We start from the raw sequence: 23,877 nt of genomic DNA, 5'->3' as shown, positions 1-23,877 counted from the left end.
CTTCGGTTATTGTCAATCCTGATTTGGCTAATGTCTTTATCCTGCCCATCAGGAAGTGGACTTCTCTGTCATCTTCCACCTAGGGGCTCCGAGGGCGCCAGCTTTCGCGTTTCTTCAGCGGAGCGTTACTAAACTCAGGAAGGCCCGTCCGGATTGGGTCCGGAAGGGGAACGTCATCTACATAAAACCACTCCGAGGGCCAGTCTTCAGATGCCTTCTTTGGAGTGCGGGACAGGTATCCGGCCTGGGCAACACGCCATATTTCGGCTCCGCCCACTTGATATATAGATCCCCCTGATTACGAGGGACGAGGCAGAATAGCCTCTTCCATAACTTGAAGTGAGCCTTGCAGCCTAGGAATAACTCCACAGAGGGCAACATATCCTGCGATGTGCAGCATGGAGGCGGGGTAAAGTTATGCAGCTGGAGGCCGTAGAACTCTAGGAGCCCGCGGAGGAATGTGAGGATTGGAAACCCGATGCCTCTTAGCAAATATGGGATGAGGCATACCCGCTCCCCCTGAGATGGGTTAGGAGATCTCTCTGCTTGCGCCCATCCATTATAGGTGGCTAGTCCGGCTCGGACGGGGACCATGTATGCAGGTGGAAGAAACCCTTGAGTCTGCAACTCTACTAAACGGTTGTGGGGGACAGAACACTTCTCCCAATCACCTGTCTTAGAGCTAAGGGGGCGAGAAGAGGAGATGCGGCGACCGGCCATGATGGGATGGTTTTTCCGGATGCACTCTGAATGCTTGCTGGAGGGAAGAAGGTGAGATTTGGATCTGAGGATCCCCGTCTCTACAAATAGATGGTTCACTTACAGGGTCAGGGTTGCGAATGTAAAAATGATCCGGCTCCTCGTATTCACTCGACACATGGAGATGACCATTATTGGAGCACAGAAGCCGAGGAGTACACCATTGATGGGAGGCCAGACACTGTTCACTACAATAGGTACTTTGGATTCAGAGAAGAACCCACCTTGCAATGCCGAAGACAATCTGTGCGCCGGACTCATCGTCATTAAAGCCTGGTTCGGGGGCTACTGAGGGAGTCCTGGATAAGGGGTTATCCGGATGGCCGGACTTTATACTTTGGCCGGACTGTTGGATTATGAAGATACAAGATTCAAGACTTTGTCCCGTGTCCGGATGGGACTCTCCTTTGCGTGGAAGGCAAGCTTGGCAATTCAGATGTTAGATCTCCTTCTCTGTAAACCGACTCTATGTAACCCTAGCCTCCTCCGGTGTCTATATAAACCGGAGGGTTTAGTCCGTAGGACAAGAACAATCATAATCATAGGCTAGCTCTTAGGGTTTAGCCTCTACGATCTCGTGGTATATCAACTCTTGTAATACTCATATCATCAAGATCAATCAAGTAGGAAGTAGGGTATTACCTCCGTCGAGAGGGCCCGATGTAAGTGCATCTAGTGCCCCTTAGTGATTTTGGTGTATTGAAGACTTATAGGTTAAGAGACTGATGCGTTTGTGAGTGTACACAGGTCTATAATTCTATGAGGAGTTTGATATTTACAGAGAAAGTCGACCCCTAAAAATGAAGTTCTTCGACTGAAGACTTTGGATTTCTGAAGACTTTTTGAAGATTTTGAAAGTGAAGAAATTGGTGTGACCTTGAAGACTTGGTATTCATTCGAGGAACATGAAGCGTGAAGACTTTTATTTTTACAGTTTCATTTTGTCTTTCTTGAGTCATAGGAAACACCATACTGTTAAAGGGGGTCGAGGAAATACTAAGGAAAAATTTCCATGTGATGCTCAACTCAATATCCTACACCTACCAATACTTTCGAGTGAAGCCATTGGAAATCTTGCACAGTTCAGCCATATTCTTCAGTGACAGAGACGAAGTTCTTCTGCTCTCTGAGCTATTTGTTCTCACTGAAGAGTTAGGAATTCGCCAGTGCGAATTGCCTACCAAGTGAGGAACATGATAGCCCTGAAGAATTCGAACATCAAATATTCCGATCGTTGTTGTGCTATGCACCAGCTGTCCCAAAATATCTACCCACCTAACGGTCATATCAGACAAGGGCATTTATGTCTTATCATGTCGGTCTGCTCCCTAGGCTATAAATAGCCGCCCCCTTCAACCACTAGCTGGTTGGCTACTCCGAGAGAAACTGACACTTGTCATTTGTGAGCAACCCATCCTCTGAGGACTTTTAGCGAAAATCATCAAGTGAGGAAATCCCAAACCCAAACCTACAAAACCCCAAGTGATTGAGCATCACTGAAGAGATTGATCCTGCGTGGATCCGATGCTTGTTTCCTTTGAAGATTGTGCTTCTTCCAGACGGTTAGGCATCAAGGTCTAGAGCATCCAAGAGGAATTGTGGATCGCCGAGTGACCGAGTTTGTGAAGGTTCGGAAGTCACCTGAAGACTTACCACGAGTGATTGGGTGAGGTCTGTGTGACCTTAGCTCAAGGAGAATACGGCGAGGACTGTGTGTCCGGGACTGGGTGTCCTCGAGTTTAAATACTCAGCCGCTCCAACCAGATGTACAACTGAGACAACAGTTGGAACTGGTCTACCAAATCATTGTCTTCACCGAGCTCACTGGTTCTATTTCTTCAACTCTTTAAATTCCTGATGTATGTTGTTGTGTGCCTATTCATATCTATTTGAAGACTTTGACTGAAGACTTTCTCAATATCCTCAGTTCTATTTCTTCAGTCTGATTGTTTTCTTCCTTGGGTTATCCTGTGTTTACGCTTTCTGTACTCTGTGCTTGTCTTCATTTCATCATGATGACTATGTGTGCGTTTTGTTATGTTCCCTTCTGAGTACTTATTCCGCTGCAAGTAGTTCTTCATTTAGGAATTTCCTCACCAGCAAATTCCTCAGTGAAGAATTCATAAAAATCGCCTATTCACCCCCTCTAGTCGATATAACGCACTTTCTATTAGTATCAGAGCAAGGTACTCCCTTGTTCTGTGTGATTTTGGTTTAACCACATGGAGTTCTAGTTATGTCGACCGCAGGTATGATCAAGGTCTCTGTTGGGTGTCCTACCTTCGATGGCACGGACTACCCCTACGGGAAGAATAAGATGCGAATGCATCTTGAAGCAATTGACAACGATCTCTGGTACGTTGTGGAAAATGGTGTTCCCTCAGTCACACCTTCTCTGAATGCTGCTGATGTGAAGAGATTCAAGCAACTCGATTCTCAAGCGAAGAATATCATATGTGGCCATCTGAGTAAAGGGCAGTATGGTAGAGTGAGTGCTTTGGAAATTGCTAAACTCATCTGGGATAGGCTCTCCAAAGTAAACGAAGGAGTCTCAACTCAACGTGACCCTCGTGTTGACGTTCTTCACAATCCCTTCAACCGCTTCAAAAGACTCAACAATGAAAATGTTCAGCAAACCTTCGATCGCCTCACTGATATGTCAAATGAGCTTCAAGCACTTGGCGCCACTGACATCACCGACCATGAGGTGGTGAAGAAATTGCTGAGATTGCTTGATTCTTCATTTGACACTCTGGCACTGATGATCCAAGAGTGTGCTGATTACAAGTCACTTGATTCCCCAGATATCCTCGAGAGGCTAAATACTCATGAGTTCCATCTTGCTGAGAAGAGAGATCTCTATGGTCCGAGCTATAGCAAACCACGTGCTCTGAAGGCCAAGGCAGTCTCTGAGTCTGAGGAAGAAGACTCTACCAGCAGCCTTGGTGATCCTGAAGAACTGAGCCAGGAACTAGCACTGCTCGTGAAGAAATTTCAGAAGTTCTCAAGACGTGGGCGCTTTGGAAAATCCTCTAGGAGCAACTATTCCTCATCCAATGACTACAAGAAAAGGCTGTGGCACAAATGCAAGAAGCTTGGTCACTACATTCAAGATTGTCCTCAGTGGGACAAGGAACTGAAGAAGAAGAAATACAAGGATTACAGTTCTGATGACGCCAATAAGAAGAAGAAATCTTCAAAGTCTTCATCATCAAAATCCTCAAAGTCTTCATCTCACAAGAAGAGCAGCTCCAAGAAGGCTCGGGCATTCATTGGCAAGGAAATGGATTCTGAGGCTGAATCTGAGGATCATGAGGAAGAGGAGGCATCCGAGGAGTCTGAGTCTGGTGTGGCAAGTCTAGCTCTTGCTACTGCATTTGTCAGCAAGTCTATCTTCAACGCTGAAGAAAATGGCAACACCAACAATGCTGATGAAGGCAATGATGACTACGCTCCCACCTATTGCTTCATGGCAAAGGGTGCCAAGGTAACTAAATACCCCTCCTCTGAATCAAGTGAGGATGAATCTGATGAAAATCTTAAGACTAGCTACTCTAAACTTGCTAAGATTGCTGTGAAACAACAACAGGCTATTGAAAAGCTTCAAAACATGCTTGACAAAAGTGATGATATGTTGGGTGATGAAATGGACCGCACTAAAGACTTAACTGAAAATCTTCAGAGACTTGAGTCTAAGTTTGACAACCTTCAAAGTCGTCATAACACTCTCTCATCTGATCATGAGAAGCTTTCCTATGAATTTCTTCAAAGAAAGCAAGATCTTGAGAAGCTAAGAGTGTGCTATGAAGATCTTTAGAACGATCGTGATTCATTACTTGCTCAACAAATCAGCGCTACTGAGGAAGAATTTGTTCCTCCATGTCTTAAGTGCATTGAACGTGAATCTGCTAATTCTTCACCTGAATGTTCAAATGCTTCAAATGTTACAAATTCTTCGCATGTCTCTGCTATCACTAATTCCTCATTTGAGGACATTGCTAGTACTACTAATGATGCAGGGCTGAAGGAATTGTACACAACAGGCATGTACAAAAGCCTCAAAGGGCATCCGATTCTTTGTGATGTGCTCAAAAAGCAGATCCTCAACAGAAACCCTAGGAAAGAGGGTATTGTAAGTGCATCTAGTGCCCCTTAGTAATTTTGGTGTATTGAAGACTTATAGGTTAAGGGACTAATGCGTTTGTGAGTGTACACAGGTCTATAAGTCTATGAGGAGTTTGATATTTACAGAGAAAGTCGACCCCTAAAAATGAAGTTCTTCAACTGAAGACTTTGATATTCTGAAGACTTTCTGAAGACTTTGAAAGTGAAGAAATTGGTGTGACCTTGAAGACTTGGTATTCATGTGTGGAACATGAAGCGTGAAGACTTCTGTTTTCGTAGTTTCATTTTCTCCTTCTTGAGTCATAGGAAACACCGTACTGTTAAAGGGGGTCGAGGAAATACTAAGGAAAAATTTCCATGTGATGCTCAACTCAAAATCCTACACCTACCAATCCCTTCGAGTGAAGCCTTTGGAAATCTCATACGGTTCAGTCACTTTCTTCAGTGACAGAGACGAAGTTCTTCTGGTCGCTGATGAATTTTTTCTGGCTGAGGAGTTAGGAATTCGCCAGTGCGAATTACCTACACAGTGAGGAACATGATAGCCCTGAGGAATTTGAAAGTCAAATTTCCGACCGTTGCTGTGCTGCGCGCCAGCTGTCCCAAAATATCTTATCCACCTAAGGTCATATCATTGAGGGGCATTTATGTCTTATCATGTCGGGCTGCTCCCTAGGCTATAAATAGCCGCCCCCTACAACCACTAGCTGGTTGGCTGCTCCGAGAGAACTTGAGACTTGTCATTTGAGAGCAAGCCATCCTCCGAGGACATTGAGCAAAAATCATCAAGTGAGGAAAATCCCAAACCCAAACACCTACAAACCCAAAGTGATTGAGCATCACTGAAGAAATTGATCCTGCGTGGATCCGACGCTTGTTACCTTTGAAGACTGTGCTTCTTCCAGACGGTTAGGCGTCAAGGTCTAGAGCATCCAAGAGGAATTGTGGATCGCCGAGTGACCAAGTCTGTGAAGGTTTGGAAGTCGCCTGAAGACTTACCACGAGTGATTGGACGAGGTCTGTGTGACCTTAGTTCAAGGAGAATACGGTGAGGACTGGTTGTCCTGAGCTACGTGCTCAGCGGCTGGGTGTCCGGGACTGTGTGTCCTCGACTTTAAATACTCAGCCGCTCCAACCAGACGTACAACTGAGACAACAGTTGGAACTGGTCTACCAAATCATTGTCTTCACCAATCTAACTGGTTCTATTTCCTCAACCCTTTCATTTCCTCATTACTGTGTTGAGTGTTCGTTCATATCTGTGTTTGAAGACTTTGACTGAAGACTTTCTCAATTTCCTCAGTTCAATTTCTTCAGTCTGTTTGTCTTCATCTTGTGTTATCCTGTGATTACGCTTTCTGTACTCTGTGCTAGTCTTCATTTCATCATGATGACCATGCGTGTATTCTGCTATGCTTACTTCTGAGTACTTATTCTGCTGCTAATAGTTCTTCGCTAAGGAATTTCCTCACCGGCAAATTCCTCAGTGAAGAATTCATAAAAATCGCCTATTCACCCCCCCTCTAGTCGATATAACGCACTTTCAGTTGGTATCAGAGCAAGGTACTCCCTTGTTCTGTGTGATTTTGGTTTAACCGCCTGGAGTTTTAGTTATGTCGACCGCAGGTATGATCAAGGTCTCGGCTGGGTGTCCTACCTTTGATGGGACGGACTACCCCTACTGGAAAAACAAGATGCGAATGCATCTCGAGGCAATTGACAACGATCTCTGGTATGTTGTGGAAAATGGTGTTCCCTCTGTTTCACCCTCACTGAACGCTACTGATGTGAAGAGATTCAAGCAACTCGATTCTCAAGCGAAGAATATCATATGTGGCCATCTGAGTAAAGGACAATATGGAAGAGTGAGTGCTTTGGAAACTGCTAAGCTTATCTGGGATAGGTTGTCCAAAGTAAATGAAGGAGTCTCAACTCAGCGTGACTCTCGAGTTGATGTTCTTCGGAATCTCTTCAACCGCTTCAAAAGACTCGACAATGAAAATGTCCAACAAACCTTTGATCGCCTCACTGACATCTCAAATGAGCTTCAAACCCTCGGTGCCACTGACATCACGGACCATGAGGTGGTGAAGAAACTGTTGAGATCGCTTGATTCCTCATTTGATACTCTGGGTCTGATGATACAAGAACGGGCTGACTACAAGTCTCTTGATCCTGCTGATATCCTCGAAAGGCTAAATACTCACGAGTTCCAGCTTGCTGAAAAGAGAGATCTCTATGGTTCGAGCTATGGCAAACCATGTGCCTTGAAGGCCAAGGTTGTGTCTGAATCTGAATGTGAGGACTCTGGTAGTAGCCTTGGTGATCCTGAAGAACTGAGCCAGGAGCTAGCACTGCTCATGAAGAAATTCCAGAAGTTCTCACAACGAGGTCGCTTTGGAAAATCCTCAAGAAGCAGTGATTCCTCATCAAGTGACTATAAGAGAAGGTTGTGCCACAAATGCAAGAAACCTGGTCATTATATTCAAGATTGTCCTCAGTGGGAAAAGGAATTGAAGAAGAAGAAATACAAGGATTACAGTTCTGATGATGTGAAGAAGAAGAAGAAATCGTCAAAATCTTCGTCATCAAAATCCTCGAAGTCTTCATCTCACAAGAAGAGCAGCTCCAAGAAGGCTCGGGCATTCATTAGCAAGGAAATGGACTCTGAAGCTGAATCTGAGGAAAATGAGGAAGAGGAGGCGTCTGAAGAATTCGAATCTGGTGTGGCGAGTCTGGCCTTCGCTACTGCTTTCGTTAGCAAGTCCATCTTCAACACTGAAGAAACTGACCCCACCGACAAGCCTGATGAAGATAATGATGACTACGCTCCCACCTATTGCTTCATGGCAAAAGGTGCAAAGGTACTCAAATACACCTCCTCTGAATCTAGTGAAAATGAATCTGATGAGAGTCTCAAGCCCGGCTACTCTAAACTTGCAAAGATTGCTGTAAAACAACAAAGGGCTTTTGAAAAGGTTCAAAACATGCTAGACAAAAGTGATGATATGTTGGGTGAAGAAATGGATCGCACTAAAGCCCTGACTGAAAATCTTCAGAGACTTCAGTCTAGGTTTGATAACCTTCAAAGTCATCATAACACTCTTTTATCTGATCATGAGAAACTTTCTTATGAATTTCTTCAAAGAAAGCAAGATCTTGAGAAGCTAAGAGTGAGTTATGAAGATCTTCAGAAGGAGCGTGATTCATTACTTGCTCAACAAATCAGCACTTCTCAGGAAGAATTTGTTCCTCCATGCTTAAAGTGCATTGAACGTGAATCTGCTAATTCTTCACCTGAATGTTCAAATGCTTCAATTGTTACAAATTCTTCACCTGCCTCTGCTATCACTAATTCCTCATCTGAGGACATTGCTAGTATCACTGATGATGCAGGGCTGAAGGAATTATACACAACAGGTGAGGGAGTCCTGGATTAGGGGGTGTCCGGATAGCCGGACTACCATCATCAGCCGAACTATCATCGGCCGGACTATCATCATCAACCGGACTCCAAGACTATGAAGATACAAGATTGAAGACTTCGTCCCGTGTCCGGATGGGACTTTCCTTGGCGTGGAGGGCAAGCTTGGCGATACGGATATGTAGATCTCCTACCATTGTAACCGACTCTATGTAACCCTAGCCCTCTCCGGTGTCTATATAAACCGGATGGCTCTAGTCCGTAGGACACAACAACAACCATTACAATCATACCATAGGCTAGCTTCTAGGGTTTAGCCTCGTTGATCTCGTGGTAGATCCACTCTTGTAAACATCCACAATATCAATATCAATCAAGCAGGACGTAGGGTTTTACCTCCATCAAGAGGGCCCGAACCTGGGTAAAATATTGTGTCCCTTGTCTCCTGTTACCATCTGCCTAGATGCACAGTTCGGGACCCCCTACCCGAGATCCACCGGTTTTGACACCGACATTGGTGCTTTCACTGAGAGTTCCTCTGTGTCGTCACCGATAGGCTTGATGGCCTCTTCAATCGACAACGACGCAGTCCTGGGTGAGACTTTTCTCCCCGGACAGATCTTCGTATTCGGCGGCTTCGCACAGCGGGCCAACTCACTTGGCCATCTGGAGCAGATCGAAAGCTACGCCCCTGGCCGTCAGGTCAGGTTTGGAAGCCTAAACTTCACGGCCGATATCCGCGGGGACTTGATCTTCGATGGATCTGAGCCACAGCCGAGCGTGCCGCGCTCTCACGATGTGCACGACCTAACTCTGCCGCCGGACAGCATCTTGGAGGCCGCACACGAATCTTCTCTGACCCATAGTCCGGAGCCGATCGCTCAGATCGAGGACGGATGGCTGGACACCGCCTCGGGAGCTGCAACCTCTACGGCGATGGAGCCAAACACTTACCTTGTCCCGCATAAAGCTCATGACTCCGAGGTGCCGGACTCTTTGCCGGACTCCGAACCTCCTGCGCCCCTGCCAGTCGAATCCGATTGTGCACCGATCATGGAATTCACCGCTGCGGACATCTTTCAGCACTCACCCTTCGGCGATATCTTAAATTCGCTGAAGCATCTCTCGCTATCCGGAGAGCCCTGGCCGAACTACGGCCAGGAGGGTTCGGATGCGGACGACGAAGAAATTCAGAGCCCACCCACCACCCACTTCGTAGCCACCGTCGACGATCTAACCGACGTACTCGACTACGACTCCGAAGACATCGACGGTATGGACGACGATGCCGGAGACTATCAAGAACCAGTGCCTACAGGGCACTAGAAGACCACCTCGTCATATGACATATACATGGTAGACACCCCAAAAGATGGGGACGGCGAGGAAACAACGGAGGTCGATTCCTTAAAGAAACAGCCCAAGGAGATTCCGGCACAACAAGAATGGAGATTCCGGCACAGGAGATAATAACACCCCAGAAAGTGCCGAAGACAACCCCTTCCAGCACGATCCAGCGCAGGAGGAAGCAGAAGCAAGCCCTCACGAGAGGGCGGTAGTCGAAGAGGTCGAGGATGATAATTACTTACCTCCCTCCGGAGACGAGGCAAGCCTCGACGACGACGAATTCGTCGTGCCTGAGGATCCCCTCGAACAAGAGCGTTTCAGACGCAGGCTAATGCCCACAACAAACAGCCTAAAGAAAAAGCAGTAACAGCTTCAAGCTGATCAAGACCTGCTGGCCGACAGATGGACCGAGGTCCTCGCGGCCGAAGAGTATGAACTCGAACGCCCCTCCAAAAGTTACCCAAAACGCAAGTTGCTCCCCCGACTAGTGGAGGAAGCGTACAAACCTGCATCACCAGCGCACAATACGGCAGACCGACCACCTCATGGCTGCGACAGAGAGGCGTGCAAGCCCTCCACCAAAACCGTACCCCAACATCGCTCAAAAAGCATGAAGCCACGGGGGAACGCGCCGGACTTGCGGGATATACTGGAGGACAAGGCAAGACAATCCAGATCTATCTATGGATCACGTGGGCGCCCTAAGACCCACGACGAATACCGTCACGCCGGATACAGTTACTCCGGCCGGGCCGAACACAGCAGACAACGCCCTCTCGAGCTACGTCGCGATATTGCTCAATACAGAGGCGCCGCACACCCACTATGCTTCACTGATGAAGTAATGGATCATCAAATCCCTGAAGGGTTTAAACCCGTTAATATCGAATCCTACGATGGCACAACAGACCCCGCGGTTTGGATTGAGGATTATCTCCTCCATATACATATGGCCCGCGGAGACGATCTTCATGCCATCAAATATCTCCCTCTCAAGCTTAAAGGACCAGCTCGGCATTGGCTTAACAGCCTGCCCGCAGAGTCAATTGGATGCTGGGAAGACCTGGAAGCCGCATTCCTCGACAACTTCCAGGGCACGTATGTGCGACCACCGGACGCAGATGACCTAAGCCACATAATCCAGCAGCCAGACAAATTGGCCAGGCAATTCTGGACACGGTTCTTAACAAAGAAAAATCAAATCGTCGACTCTCCGGATGCAGAGTCCCTCGCGGCCTTCAAACATAACATCCGCGACGAGTGGCTGGCCCGGCACCTAGGACAGGAAAGGCCAAAATCCATGGCAGCCCTCACATCACTCATGACCCGCTTCTGTGCGGGAGAGGATAGCTGGCTAGCTCGCAGCAACAACCTCAGCAAAAACACTGGCAGTCCGTATTCCAAGGACCGCAATGGAAGGTTGCGTCGAAACAAAAACAAACGCCGCATTAACGGCGACAGCAATGAGGATACGGCAGTCAACGCCGGATTCTGAGGCTCCAAGCCCGGTCAACGGAAGAAGCCATTCAAGAGAACCACTCCGGGCCCGTCCAATTTGGACCGAATACTCGACCGCTCCTGTCAAATACATGGAACCCCCGAAAAGCCAGCTAACCACACCAACAGAGATTGTTGGGTATTCAAGCAGGCAGGCAAATTAATCGCCGAATACAATGACAAGAGGCTACACAGCGATGACGAAGAAGAGACCCAGCCGCCGAACAACAGAGGACAAAAGGGATTCCCCCCTCAAGTTCGGACGGTAAACATGATATACGCAACGCATATCCCCAAGAGGGAGCGGAAGCGTGCACTAAGGGACGTATACACGATGGAGCCAGTCGCCCCAAAATTCAACCCATGGTCCTCTTGCCCGATCACTTTTGATCGAAGAGACCATCCGACCAGTATCCGCCATGGCGGATTCGCCGCATTGGTTTTAGACCCTATCGTCGATGGATTTCACCTCACGAGAGTCCTGATGGACGGCAGCAGTAGCCTGAACCTGCTTTACCAGGATACAGTGCGCAAGATGGGCATAGACCCTTCAAGGATTAAACCTACAAAGACAACCTTCAAAGGCGTCATACCAGGTGTCGAGGCCAGTTGTACAGGCTCAGTCACACTGGAAGTGGTCTTCGGATCCCCGGATAATTTCCAAAGCGAGGAGTTAATCTTCGACATAGTCCCGTTCCGCAGTGGCTATCACGCTCTGCTCGGACGAACCGCGTTCGCAAAATTCAACGCGGTGCCGCATTATGCATACCTTAAGCTCAAGATGCCAGGCCCTCGTGGAGTCATCACGGTCAATGGAAACATGGAACGCTCCCTCCGAACGGAGGAACATACAACGACTCTCGCGGCAGAAGTACAGAGCAGCCTTTTAAGGCAATTTTCGAGTTCGGCCGTTAAACGACCGGACACGGCCAAACACGCCTGGAGCAACATCAACCAAGACCACCTGGCACGTTCCGAGCACGCGTAGCAATGCGGCCTCAACCCCAGCCCTCGCACAATTGTAAGACAAACTCTCCGCGTACATAATTATGCCCTGGAGATACCATGGGCATAGGGGAAGAGGCACAACCACAACAGACCCAGAGTGCAGTTCGACCACACCAGGGGCTCCCAAGTGTGTCGCTCTTTTTATCTTTTATTTTTTTTCTTTTTTTATACAGAACTCTGTCCGGCGGCGAACCTGCCGAACTCATGATGCAACAGCCAGGGAGGGACAAAGGCCGTGACGAACACTCAGGTGGTCTCCATTACGAGCATTAAATTTGTTAAATACACCATTCCACGGCCTACCCCTGGAGGGAGACGCCTTTAATTCGTCCAATCCCTTGCTTTCTGCACTATTTGTATCATTCCGCACTCATAGCAGATCTTCTCGAATAAAATGCAGCACTTTTGCCCATAATTGCATTACCTTATATATATGTTCATTTACGACATGTTGCATCCGTACATTTTGGTACGGCCAAATACACCAGGGGCTTATGTTCCCCGCATTATGGTGTGATAAAGTCCGAACACTTTCACAAGTGCGGCACCCCGAACTTATAGCATTATATGAATCGGCTCCGAATCATGTCTTGGGTCAATAGTTGGGTTTGCCCGGCTCCCATGTTTGGCACCTTACGTTCCGTTCTATCGGCTAAGGTAGCACTGGGAGAACCACTGCGATTGCGCCCCGGTTGAGCCGGGTTAACGCCTCAGTGGAGAAAGCTAAAACTGACTGTCCTGATAAGGCGAGAGACTGGTCGCTGTTCGAGAGGTCCTTTCGGGTCCTTAAAGATCTATGCCGCTTTGAGCGAAGTTCCGGATAATGTCCGACGAAGGCGTGGATAGCGCCCCTAATTCGGTCTTCCGAATACTAGGGGCTTCGCCGAAATTTAAAATTATAGAATTCTATGGCTAAGTGAGAGTGTTCAAGCACTATAAGTCTGGTTGCCTTGTTCGTTGTGTTGAGCGCCTCCCTAGATGGACCCAAAAATGGGAACAAGAGTGCTCAAGTTTATCCCGAACACCCCAGCACTCGTGGCATGGGGGCTGAAGCCGACGACTTGCCATCTCTCAGATTTAATAAACGGCCGCACAGAAGGTAATATTTTAAATTAACAAGCGTTGCTTAGCGCATATGAACAAAGTTTTCAGCGCACAGGATAGCACATTGCGAACTTACTCAATAATTACATCCCTGGGGCACTCATCCGCAATCTTGCGGGCACCCTTCAGGACAATCTTATAGTACATCTCAGGCGTACGATATTCCTTGCCCACTGGTGGCGCGTCAGTGATTAGCTTCTCCGCATCCAGCTTGCCCCAATGCACCTTTGCGCGGGCAAGGGCCCGACGAGCACCTTCAATACAGGCGGAGCGCTTGATAACCTCCACCCAGGGGCACGCATCCACCAACCGTCGCACAAGGCCGAAGTAGCTCCCAGGCATGGCCTCTCCAGGCCACAGCCGGACTATGAGGCCCTTCATGGCCTGCTCGGCCGCCTTGTGGAGCTCGACCAGCTGCTTCAGCTGGTCGCTAGGGGGCACCGGATGGCCGGCCTCAGCATACTGAGACCAGAAGACCTTCTCCGTTGAGCTCCCCTCCTCGGCTCGATAGAATGCGGCGGCATTAGACACACTGCAAGGCATATCTGCAAACGCCCCTGGAGAGCTCCGAATTCGGGTAAGTAACACGTAATTTACATTCACATGCTTGCTTTTCATGAAAAATGCCTTACCCGCCGCTATCTTCCTCACCAACTCAATCTCCTGAAGGGACTTATGGGCATCGGCCTCGGCAGTCTTGGCACTTTCGAGGGCCGAGGCAAGCTCGGACTCTCGAGTCTTTGAGTCACGCTCCAAACTCTCATGCTTTTCCATGAGAGCCTGGAGCTCTTGCTGAACCACCGCCACTCGTGCCTCCTGCTTTTCTCGCTCTGCCCGTTCCGCAGCCGCATTGCGTTCGGCCGCAGACACGGCCTCCTTCAGGTTCGCCACCTTGTTCGTGGCCCCTGCAGCACCCATGTTATCCTTGTTATTTTTTGCAACCTAAATCCTTTTCTGTAAGGTACAAGTTCAAAGTGGTGTTACTCACCTTCTTTGTCCTGGAGCTGCTTCTTGGCGCGGCCGAGCTCTTGCTCGGACCGCTCGAGCTCCTGCTTCAAAGCACCGACCTCTGCAGTCAGTGTGGCAGAGGTCAGTAGCGCAGCCTGCAACCCATATTGACATAATTTTTTAGCAACCCTGCGTATATCTTCTTTTTTTCAGATCCTCAGTCCGGCTTTTCTTTCCGAACACCGAACCGAGCATTAGGGGCTACTGTCTATGTGGTATTACATTGCATATTTTTTAACTTCTTACCTCAAAGCCTGATAGAAGGCTATTGCAGGCTTCGGTCAGCCCGCTCTTGGCAAGCTGTACCTTCTGAATCACCGCACTCATAATAGTGTGGTGTTCTTCTTCGATGGAAGCGCTCTGGAGCGCCTCCAACAAATTGTCCGGCGCCTCCGGTTGGACGGAAGCCGCCGGCGTCACGATCTTGCCCTTCATGTGAAGGGGCCGCCGGCCGGACTCCGGAGCCACTGCGGGTTCCGATATGGAGTCTGGCGCAAAGTCCGGGAGGACGCCTTGTGGCGCCTCCGGAGCCTCCCCCTGATGGGTCCCTTCTTGGGATCCCACCTCGGCGTCCTCAGTGTCGCGAGGGGTGGAGGCGGTCGGGATGGAGTCTACATCCGACGGAGCCAACGACCCGCTCGATGAAGCGGGGAGATCATCATGGGCCGGACTACAGGCAGCATGCGGCATCAGAATGACACTATGTGACATAGAAAAAGAAATTATAAATCACTCAGGAGTCCGGATACTTACGATCTCGCTGGAGGTCTGGCCCTTGAAGGCCATTCTTCCTCGCCAACGTTGATGTTGGCGGATCTGTCCGGGGGAATAGTCCTTCCCCTCTTGGACCCTTCGGCCTCCCCTGTTGGGGAAGCCTTCCTCTTCCTCTCTCCCTCCTCTGGGAGAGAGTCCTCTTTCTCCTCCTCGTTTTCGGGGGAGGAGTCCGCCCCGGAGTCATCGGACACCTGAAAACGGGAACTCTTTCGAGCACCCGTGGCCTCCTTCTTGGCCTTCTTCTCTGGCACCACGTGCGGTGCAGGAACCAGCAGCCTCGCTAGACGGGCGTCTACTGGGTTTTCTGGCATAGGAGTCGGGCAGATAACCTGCCCCGCCTTCCTCATCCAGTCCTGTCAAAGGAAAAGGGGAAATTAAAACCCACATAGAGTCAAACTATGAAAAGCAAGTGTCCCGTAAAGGGGTAGAATCACTTACCTCGTCGGCTTGGCGCTGCGAGCGAAATCCGCGATCTTCAGTCGCGGATGCGGGGGCTTCGGCGCCCTTAAACAGCACCCTCCGGGTGCCTTCGTACGTCGTGTCGAAGAGCCCGCTCAGCGCCTGGTGCTGTTCCGGATTGAACTCCCACAGATTGAATGCCCGCTCTTGGCATGGGAGAATCCGGCGGACGAGCATGACTTGGACCACGTTAACCAGCCTGAGCTTCTTCACCAGCTTCTGGATACAGGCTTGGAGTCCCGTCACCTCCTTCGAACTACCCCACAGCAAGCCCTTCTCTTTCTAGGAGGTGAGCTGCGTGGGGATACCAGATCTGAACTCGGGGGCCGCCGCCCACTTAGGGTCGCGCGGCTCGGTGATATAGAACCACCCCGATTGCCACCCCTTGACGGATTCCACGATGGCCCCTTCGAACCAAAGGACATTGGGCATCTTGCCCAACATGGCGCCTCCACACTCCGCTTGAGTGCCCTTCACTACCTTCGGCTTGACATTGAAGGTCTTGAGCCACAAGCCGAAGTGGGGCTGGATGCAGAGGAAGGCCTCGCACACGACGATAAACGCCGAGATGTTGAGGATGAAGTTCGGCGCCAGATCAAATAAATCCAGGACGTAGTAGAACATGAGCCCCGGACAAAGGGGTGAAGTGGAAAGCCCAGTCCCGGAGGAAGTGGGGAAGAAAAACGACCCTCTCATGGGGCCTGGGGGTGGGGATGAGCTGCCCCTCGTCGGGCAGCCGGTGCACGATGTCGCCGGACAGGTAGCCGGCGCTGCGCAGTCTTTCGATGTGCTCCCCCGTAACGGAGGAGGTCATCCACTTGCCTCCCGCTCCAGACATGACTGGGGAAGGTTGAGACGAGATGTCCGGGCTTGGGCGCTGGAGCTCGAGTGCGCGGAGATGGATAAGCAAAGGAGGAAGAAGGCGTAGGTGAAAAGGTGAATCCTTATCCCTTATATGGGCGGGCGAAGTCTACGCGTCCCCCACCGGCCTGGTAAAACTCGCTTATCCCCCAAGCGTCACCATCAATGGCGCGTTTGGGTTACCCACGTCCGTATTGATGAGAATCCCGGATTAAGGGGAAACACGATCTCTGCTTCGACAAGATGTGTCAAGGAAACCGCTTCGCTAAATGCGCTGAGGTGGTAGAGTAAAAAACAATTCAAGTAATGGCTTGGTAGTGGCGTGACGTCATGCCACAAAAAACGTCAGCAGATTGAACTTGTGTATATATTATTCTCTCTACGGTGGAATGTGGAATTTATTTTGCAGAGCCAGACACTATCCTGGTGTTCACAATCTTCTATCATTCGGAGGAGGAACCCGCCTTGCAATGCCAAGCAATATACGCGCCGGACTTATCATCATTGAAGCCTGGTTCAGGGGCTACTGAGGGAGTCCTGGATTAGGGGGTGTCCGGATAGCCGGACTACCATCATCAGCCGAACTATCATCAGCCGGACTATCATCATCAACCGGACTCCAAGACTATGAAGATACAAGATTGAAGACTTCGTCCCGTGTCCGGATGGGACTTTCCTTGGCGTGGAGGGCAAGCTTGGCGATACGGATATGTAGATCTCCTACCATTGTAACCGACTCTATGTAACCCTAGCCCTCTCCGGTGTCTATATAAACCGGATGGCTCTAGTCCGTAGGACACAACAACAACCATTACAATCATACCATAGGCTAGCTTCTAGGGTTTAGCCTCCTTGATCTCGTGGTAGATCCACTCTTGTAAACATCCACAATATCAATATCAATCAACCAGGACGTAGGGCTTTACCTCCATCAAGAGGGCCCGAACCTGGGTAAAACATCGTGTCCCTTGTCTCCTGTTACCATCCGCCTAGACGCATAGTTTGGGACCCCCTACCGGAGATCCGCCGGTTTTGACACCGACAACGGGCATGTACAAAAGCCTCAAAGGGCATCAGATTCTTTGTGATGTGGTCAAAAAGCAGATCCTCAACAGAAACCCTAGGAAAGAAGGTATTGCCTTTGAGAGGAAACTTAATGCTGATGGAACATATTGGAAGCCTGAGCAGTACTCCAAAACCTCATGGGTTGCTGCAAAGGGACCTCCAGTTGATCCATCCATGTTATCTGGCTTTACATGTGAATCTCCTCATTCTTCTGATGAGTCATTTGACTCCAACTATAAACTGTTCAAAAATCAGAATGGTGAAGTATTTGCTAGATATGTTGGGACTAACTGCAGGAACGGTTCCCCTATGAAGAAAATCTGGGTTCCCAAAAGTTATGTTGAAAGCCTTCAGGTGAATGTCCTCGTGACACCACCTGTGAAGAATAGGAACCCCAGAACAAACTCTTCATATGGACCTAATTCTTCATATGGATCCAAGTCCTCATATGGACCAAATTCCTCACGTGGATCAAATTCCTTAAATGGATCAAAGTCCTCATATGACTATCATCGTGCTAACAACTCTGTTTCACAGGGTAGAGCTAAGGGCTATGAATATGCACATTATTCTTCAAATCATTATGTTCATAAGTCCTCGAAGAATTTCTCTGCATATTCATATGCTTACCCTAACCCCTCTTATGTGAAACGAAATGGTTTGGCTTCTATGCCACCATTCTGGTATGGTGCTCGCAGAGTGATGAACTCTTTGCCACCCCTTCAGATGTGGGTGGTGAAGAAAAAGAACTAATCTCTTCTGCAGGGTCAGGTCTCCAGGCGTGCCTTAACGTCTGAAGAAATTGCTGGGGACCTGACAAAATTGCCTGAAAGGACGCAGGCTAACCATGATGAAATGAACTTTCATTTCACACGTCCTCATACTGCTATATCTGTTTACTGCTTGATGAAATTCATCTGATGAACTTGATATCATATTCTTCATTGATGAAGCATATGAGATTGTAAGTTACACTAATTCATCTGCAGGATGATCAACCCAAAACCACTGAATGGGTCCCCGATAGTGGATGTACAAATCACATGACTGGTGACAAGAATCTTTTGATGGATGCTCCCTTATCACCGTCACATCTGAAGCATATCATCTTTGCTGACAAAGGCAAAAGTCAGGTATTGGGTCTTGGTAAGGTTGCGATCTCTAAGGATAAACACATGGACAAAGTCATGCTTGTTGAGTCCTTAGGATACAACCTCATGTCAGTCTCAATGCTTTGTCATCTTGATATGGTTGTTGTCTTTGGCAAGTATCGCTGTGTTGTGATTATGGAAGCTGACAATTCCAAAGTCTTCGAAGGCTTTAGGAGAGGATATTTGTATATTGTTGATTTCTCTACAGGACCACAACCAGCCGTGTGTCTACTTGCAAAAGCTTCAGAAGGCTGGCTATGGCATCGACGACTTGGTCACGCAGGCATGAGGAATTTGCACACGCTTGCGAAGAAGAAGCATGTCATTGGCATTAAGAATGTCAAATTCCTCAAGGATCACTTATGCGGAGCCTGTGAAGCTGGAAAAATGACCAAGGCCAAGCATCCAGCAAAGACTATCATGACCACTACTCGTCCATTCGAATTGCTTCACATGGACCTCCTCGGACCTAATCATTACTCAGCAGTCACTAATGCTGCATCTCTATATGGTTTTGTCATTGTTGATGATTACTCTCGATATACATGGGTACACATTGTTACTTACAAACATGAAGTGCAGGAAGTCTTCAAACGATTTTCCTCGACGGCTTCAACCAACTTTGGTGTGAAGATCAAGCACATCAGAAGTGACAATGGAACTGAGTTCAAGAATTCCGGTCTTGCTGACTATCTTGATGAACTTGGTATCACTCATGAGTTATCTGCTCCTTATACTCCTCAGCAAAATGGCGTCGTGGAGCGCAAGAACAGAACTCTTGTTGAGATGGCTCGCACTATGCTTGATGAATACAAAACGCCTGATCGTTTTTGGATTGATGCAATTGATACTGCGTGCCACATCATCAACAGAGTATATATTCACAAATTCTTCAAGAAGACGGCCTATGAACTCCTCACTGACAAGAAACCCAATGTGAGTTATTTCAAAGTCTTTGGTGCTAAATGTTGGATTAGAGATCCTCACCACAATTCTAAATTTGCACCGAAAGCACATGAAGGTTTTATGCTTGGTTACGGAAAGGACTCGCACACCTACAGAGTCTTCAATATCGCTCTTCACAAGATTGTTGAAACTGTAGATGTGCGGTTCGATGAAACTAATGGCTCGCAAAGAGAGCACCTACCTTCTGTGTTAGATGAACCAGCACCTGAGGATTCTATCAAGTTCAAAGCAACTGAGGATGTCATTCCTACTGAAGAATTTGCTGAAGAATTCATTCCAGTACGCGAAGAACGTCGAGCTGTCGCACCTGAAGATAATACTGAAGACAATGGTGCTGAGGAAAATGATCAAATACCTCGACGACAACCAGCTCATCCTCGCGTTGCAAAAGAAGTACAAGTTAACAAGATCATTGATGACATTGAAGCGCCAGGTCCTCTCACACGCTCAAAAGCTTCACATTTATCTAACTTTTGTGGGCACTATGCTTTTGTCTCTATCACAGAGCCCACTAAGGTAGATGAAGCATTTTTGGAGCCGGAGTGGTTCAGGCTATGCAAGAAGAATTACATCAGTTCAAGCTCAACAATGTCTGGGAACTGGTCAAACATCCAGATCCTCGCAAGCATAATGTCATTGGCACAAAGTGGATCTACCGCAACAAGCAAGATGAAAATGGCCTTGTGGTAAGGAATAAGGCACGACTGGTAGCTCAAGGCTACACACAGGTTGAAGGAATTGATTTCGATGAAACTTTTGCACCTGTTGCTAGACTTGAGGCTATTCGCATATTACTTGCTTATGCTAATCATCATAATATCATCTTATATCAAATGGATGTGAAAAGTGCATTCCTCAATGGTAAGCTTGAGGAAGAAGTATATGTTGCTCAACCCCTAGGTTTTGAAGATCCAAAGAATCCTGACAAAGTCTTCAGACTTAATAAGGCCCTCTATGGCCTCAAGCAAGCCCCTCGGGCGTGGTATGATACATTGAAGGAATTCTTCATGAAGAACGGCTTCACACCCGGTTCACTCGACCCTACTCTCTTTACTAAATCTTATGATGGTGAACTGTTTGTGTGCCAAATATATGTTGATGATATTATCTTTGGCTGTACTGACCAACGTTATAGTGATGAATTTGCCTATATGATGAGTGAAGAATATCAAATGTCTATGATGGGAGAGTTGAAATTCTTCTTAGGTCTTCAAATTCATCAACAGCGCAATGGCATATTCATATCTCAGGAGAAATACCTCAAAGATGTACTGAGGAAATTCGGCATGCAAGATTGCAAAGGCGTCAAAATTCCTATGCCCACAAAAGGCCATCTATGCACTGATGAAAATGGTATTGACTTCGATCACAAGGTATACCGCTCCATGATTGGTTCTTTATTGTACTTATGTGCATCTAGGCCAGATATAATGCTTAGTGTTTGCATGTGTGCCCGATTTCAAGCTGCACCGAAGGAATCACACCATAAGGTTGTGAAGCATATTCTTCGATATCTAGCTCACACACCAACACTACGATTATGGTACCCCAAGGGCTCTGTTTTTTATCTCATTGGATATTCTGACTCTGACTATGCTGGTGATCGTGTGGACCGCAAGTCAACTTCTGGCACTTTTCATTTCCTCGGACGATCTTTGGTCTGTTGGTCCTCGAAGAAACAGAACTGTGTATCACTGTCTACTGCGGAAGCTGAATACATTGCTGCTGGCTCTTGCTGTGCTCAACTGCTTTGGATGAAGCAAACACTCAAGGACTATGGTGTCAAAGTGAAGAATGTGCCTCTCCTCTGCGACAATGAGAGTGCCATCAAGATTGCTCACAACCCAGTTCAGCACTCGAAGACAAAGCACAATCAGATTCGTCATCATTTTCTTCGTGATCATGTGTTGAAGGGCGACATCTCCATCGAGCACGTGAATACTGAAGAACAACTAGCTGATATCTTCACTAAGCCCTTGGATGAGAAGAGATTTAGCAAGTTGCGGTGTGAGCTAAATATCTTAGAATCTTCGAATGTTCTTTGAAAAGGACACACATCCTAACACTTATGCAAAATTGATGACTTAGATGTGCAACACATGAAGAAACGTTTTTCTTCAATCAATGAAGAATAACACTCTAAGTGTGAACAAATTAATGAAGAATTTGATTCTCAGAACCCTACGACAATTGTACGCGGTGTCTGAAATCATCATTCTTATACGGTGGGTCACGCCACCACAAAAAGTTGAAAATCTTCAATTTGAGTTTTTCCTCAATTTTGAAATTCTTCAGTTTTTTTTAAATTCTTCAACTTTGCAAAATCTTCACTGTTCCCTTCATTTGTCTTCATTGGCTATATATATATATATATATATATATATATATATATATATATATATGAGTTTATGTCCTCTACAGCATTCACTTATAGCTATGTCTTCAAGTTGTTGTTTTCTTGCTAAGTGAATGTGATCGGACCCTTCCCTCTCTATGCTATACTCAACCCAATCTATTCACAAATTCTTCATGTGCGTTCTATTTGAAACTCGTTCAAAATCTTCACTGAGTCCTTGTCAGCTGAAGAAATTGCGAACGAAACTTTAAAACAAATCTTATCCTAATTTCCGGTTTTTGCCGCTCAAACAGTTCCGCATCTCACAAATGCATTATTCTATTCACCCACGACCGTACACGATCTCCACTACACAGTACGTGGGTGACACATGTCGTGAGAAGGAGAAAGGGCAAGGGCACGTTCGTCCTAAATCTTCGGGCGACAGTTTTTCACCGTGTCTATAAATACCCCTCTCCCCTTCCTCACTTCATTTACTCCGCTCGACCTCTCTCTCCCGCTCGAGCTCCTCAAACCCTGGCGCCACCGCTACTCCATCGTCGCTGGTGAGGAAGAGCTTCGCTGCCTCGACCTCGTCGCCGTCGTACTCATGCCGACCGCGGAAATCTTCACTCCGCCGCCGCCGTAGCTGTCTTCCTCTGCCAAGTTAGGGCAAGGAAGATCTAACCTGACGAACTTCCCATCTGTTCTTCACAGTTCGTCGTGTTCTTCACTTCGGGTAATTAAAAGTTACTTTTACTACTCGCTTTGATTCTCAAACTTTCCTGAAAATCTTCAAAGGTGTTTATTCTTCAAATCTTCACACACAAACACCTCACTAGTTATATGCTCTTGATTCGTTTCTCTAAGCAATCATTTTTCTTCAAGATTCCTTAATTGTGTGGATCTTCAATCTGTACAACTCTGGAACCTAAGACAAGAACGCTTAGTGAAATTCCTCAAGGTTCATCTGGTCAAATTCCTCAAAACTTGTTCTTTTCTAAAAACCTTCTCAGAACGCATATGACCTCTCCGAATTCCTCGCACCTATACTCTGTTCACAGGTACTCATGTCTGCTGCTGAATCACTAGGTTCTCATCAACTTAACTCATTTGCAGCGTTCCTCGAAGAAAAACTGCATACTTCTTCAGAGAACTCAATTGTTCAAATTCCTCAACTGAAGAATATGGCAGACGGTAAGAAGCCACAGAAAGGAGGAAAGAAACCTGAGGTTATGACTGCATTTGAAAACCCTGAGGAAATTTATGCTGACTATTGCACACCTGATGAAGCAAAATTTGGCAAAGAAAACAAAAATCAGCGCAAGGTGCGCATTCAGAAGATTGAACGGAGATGGGCAAGGGAATGGAGGGAATACAGATATGTGACTCCAAAGTACATGAAGAAATTCGCTCTCAATCCTCCATGCCCAAGAGCTCCATTGGCACCTGGCCAAGTAGCAGATCCCACAAGCATCAAACGTGGTGAGGACTTTCCTGAAGAATGGGCTAAGCGCCAAGCCAAATTGGCAAGACAAGCCAAGGAGGCAGTGAAGAAATTCAATGAGGATTCTGCCATTGCTACTGCTACTGAGGCCTCGGTCAAACTGAGGAAATCCATGCCAAAGAAGCCTGCTCGTAAGCCAAGTTCTTCACCAACAGCGCCCTCACGGCCAAGTTCCTCAGCAGCGCCCTCACGGAAAATTCCTCACACTGCTACTGCTCCACCAAAGTCCTCAGATCCTGTGCATCTGACTACATGTCAAAGGACTACTGGTTTCTCGATTGCCTCTGGTGTTTCAGCAAATTCCTCAGCTGCACCAAAGTCATCATCTGGCCCGACTCTGCTGAAGACCAAAGCAACAGCTGGACGAGGTCCTCGGCCAAGTCCAAAGAAGAAACAGGTCGCATTCCATGTGCCTTCTGATGATGAAGCTTCTGATGATGAACTTGCAAAAACCATCAGAGACAGACAAGTGAAGGCCGCTAGAGCC

This window comes from Triticum dicoccoides, chromosome 6B, assembly GCF_002162155.2.
Source record: "Triticum dicoccoides isolate Atlit2015 ecotype Zavitan chromosome 6B, WEW_v2.0, whole genome shotgun sequence".
In the NCBI taxonomy this organism is placed as follows: domain Eukaryota; kingdom Viridiplantae; phylum Streptophyta; class Magnoliopsida; order Poales; family Poaceae; genus Triticum; species Triticum dicoccoides.
Note: the sequence above shows the minus strand (reverse complement) of the source record.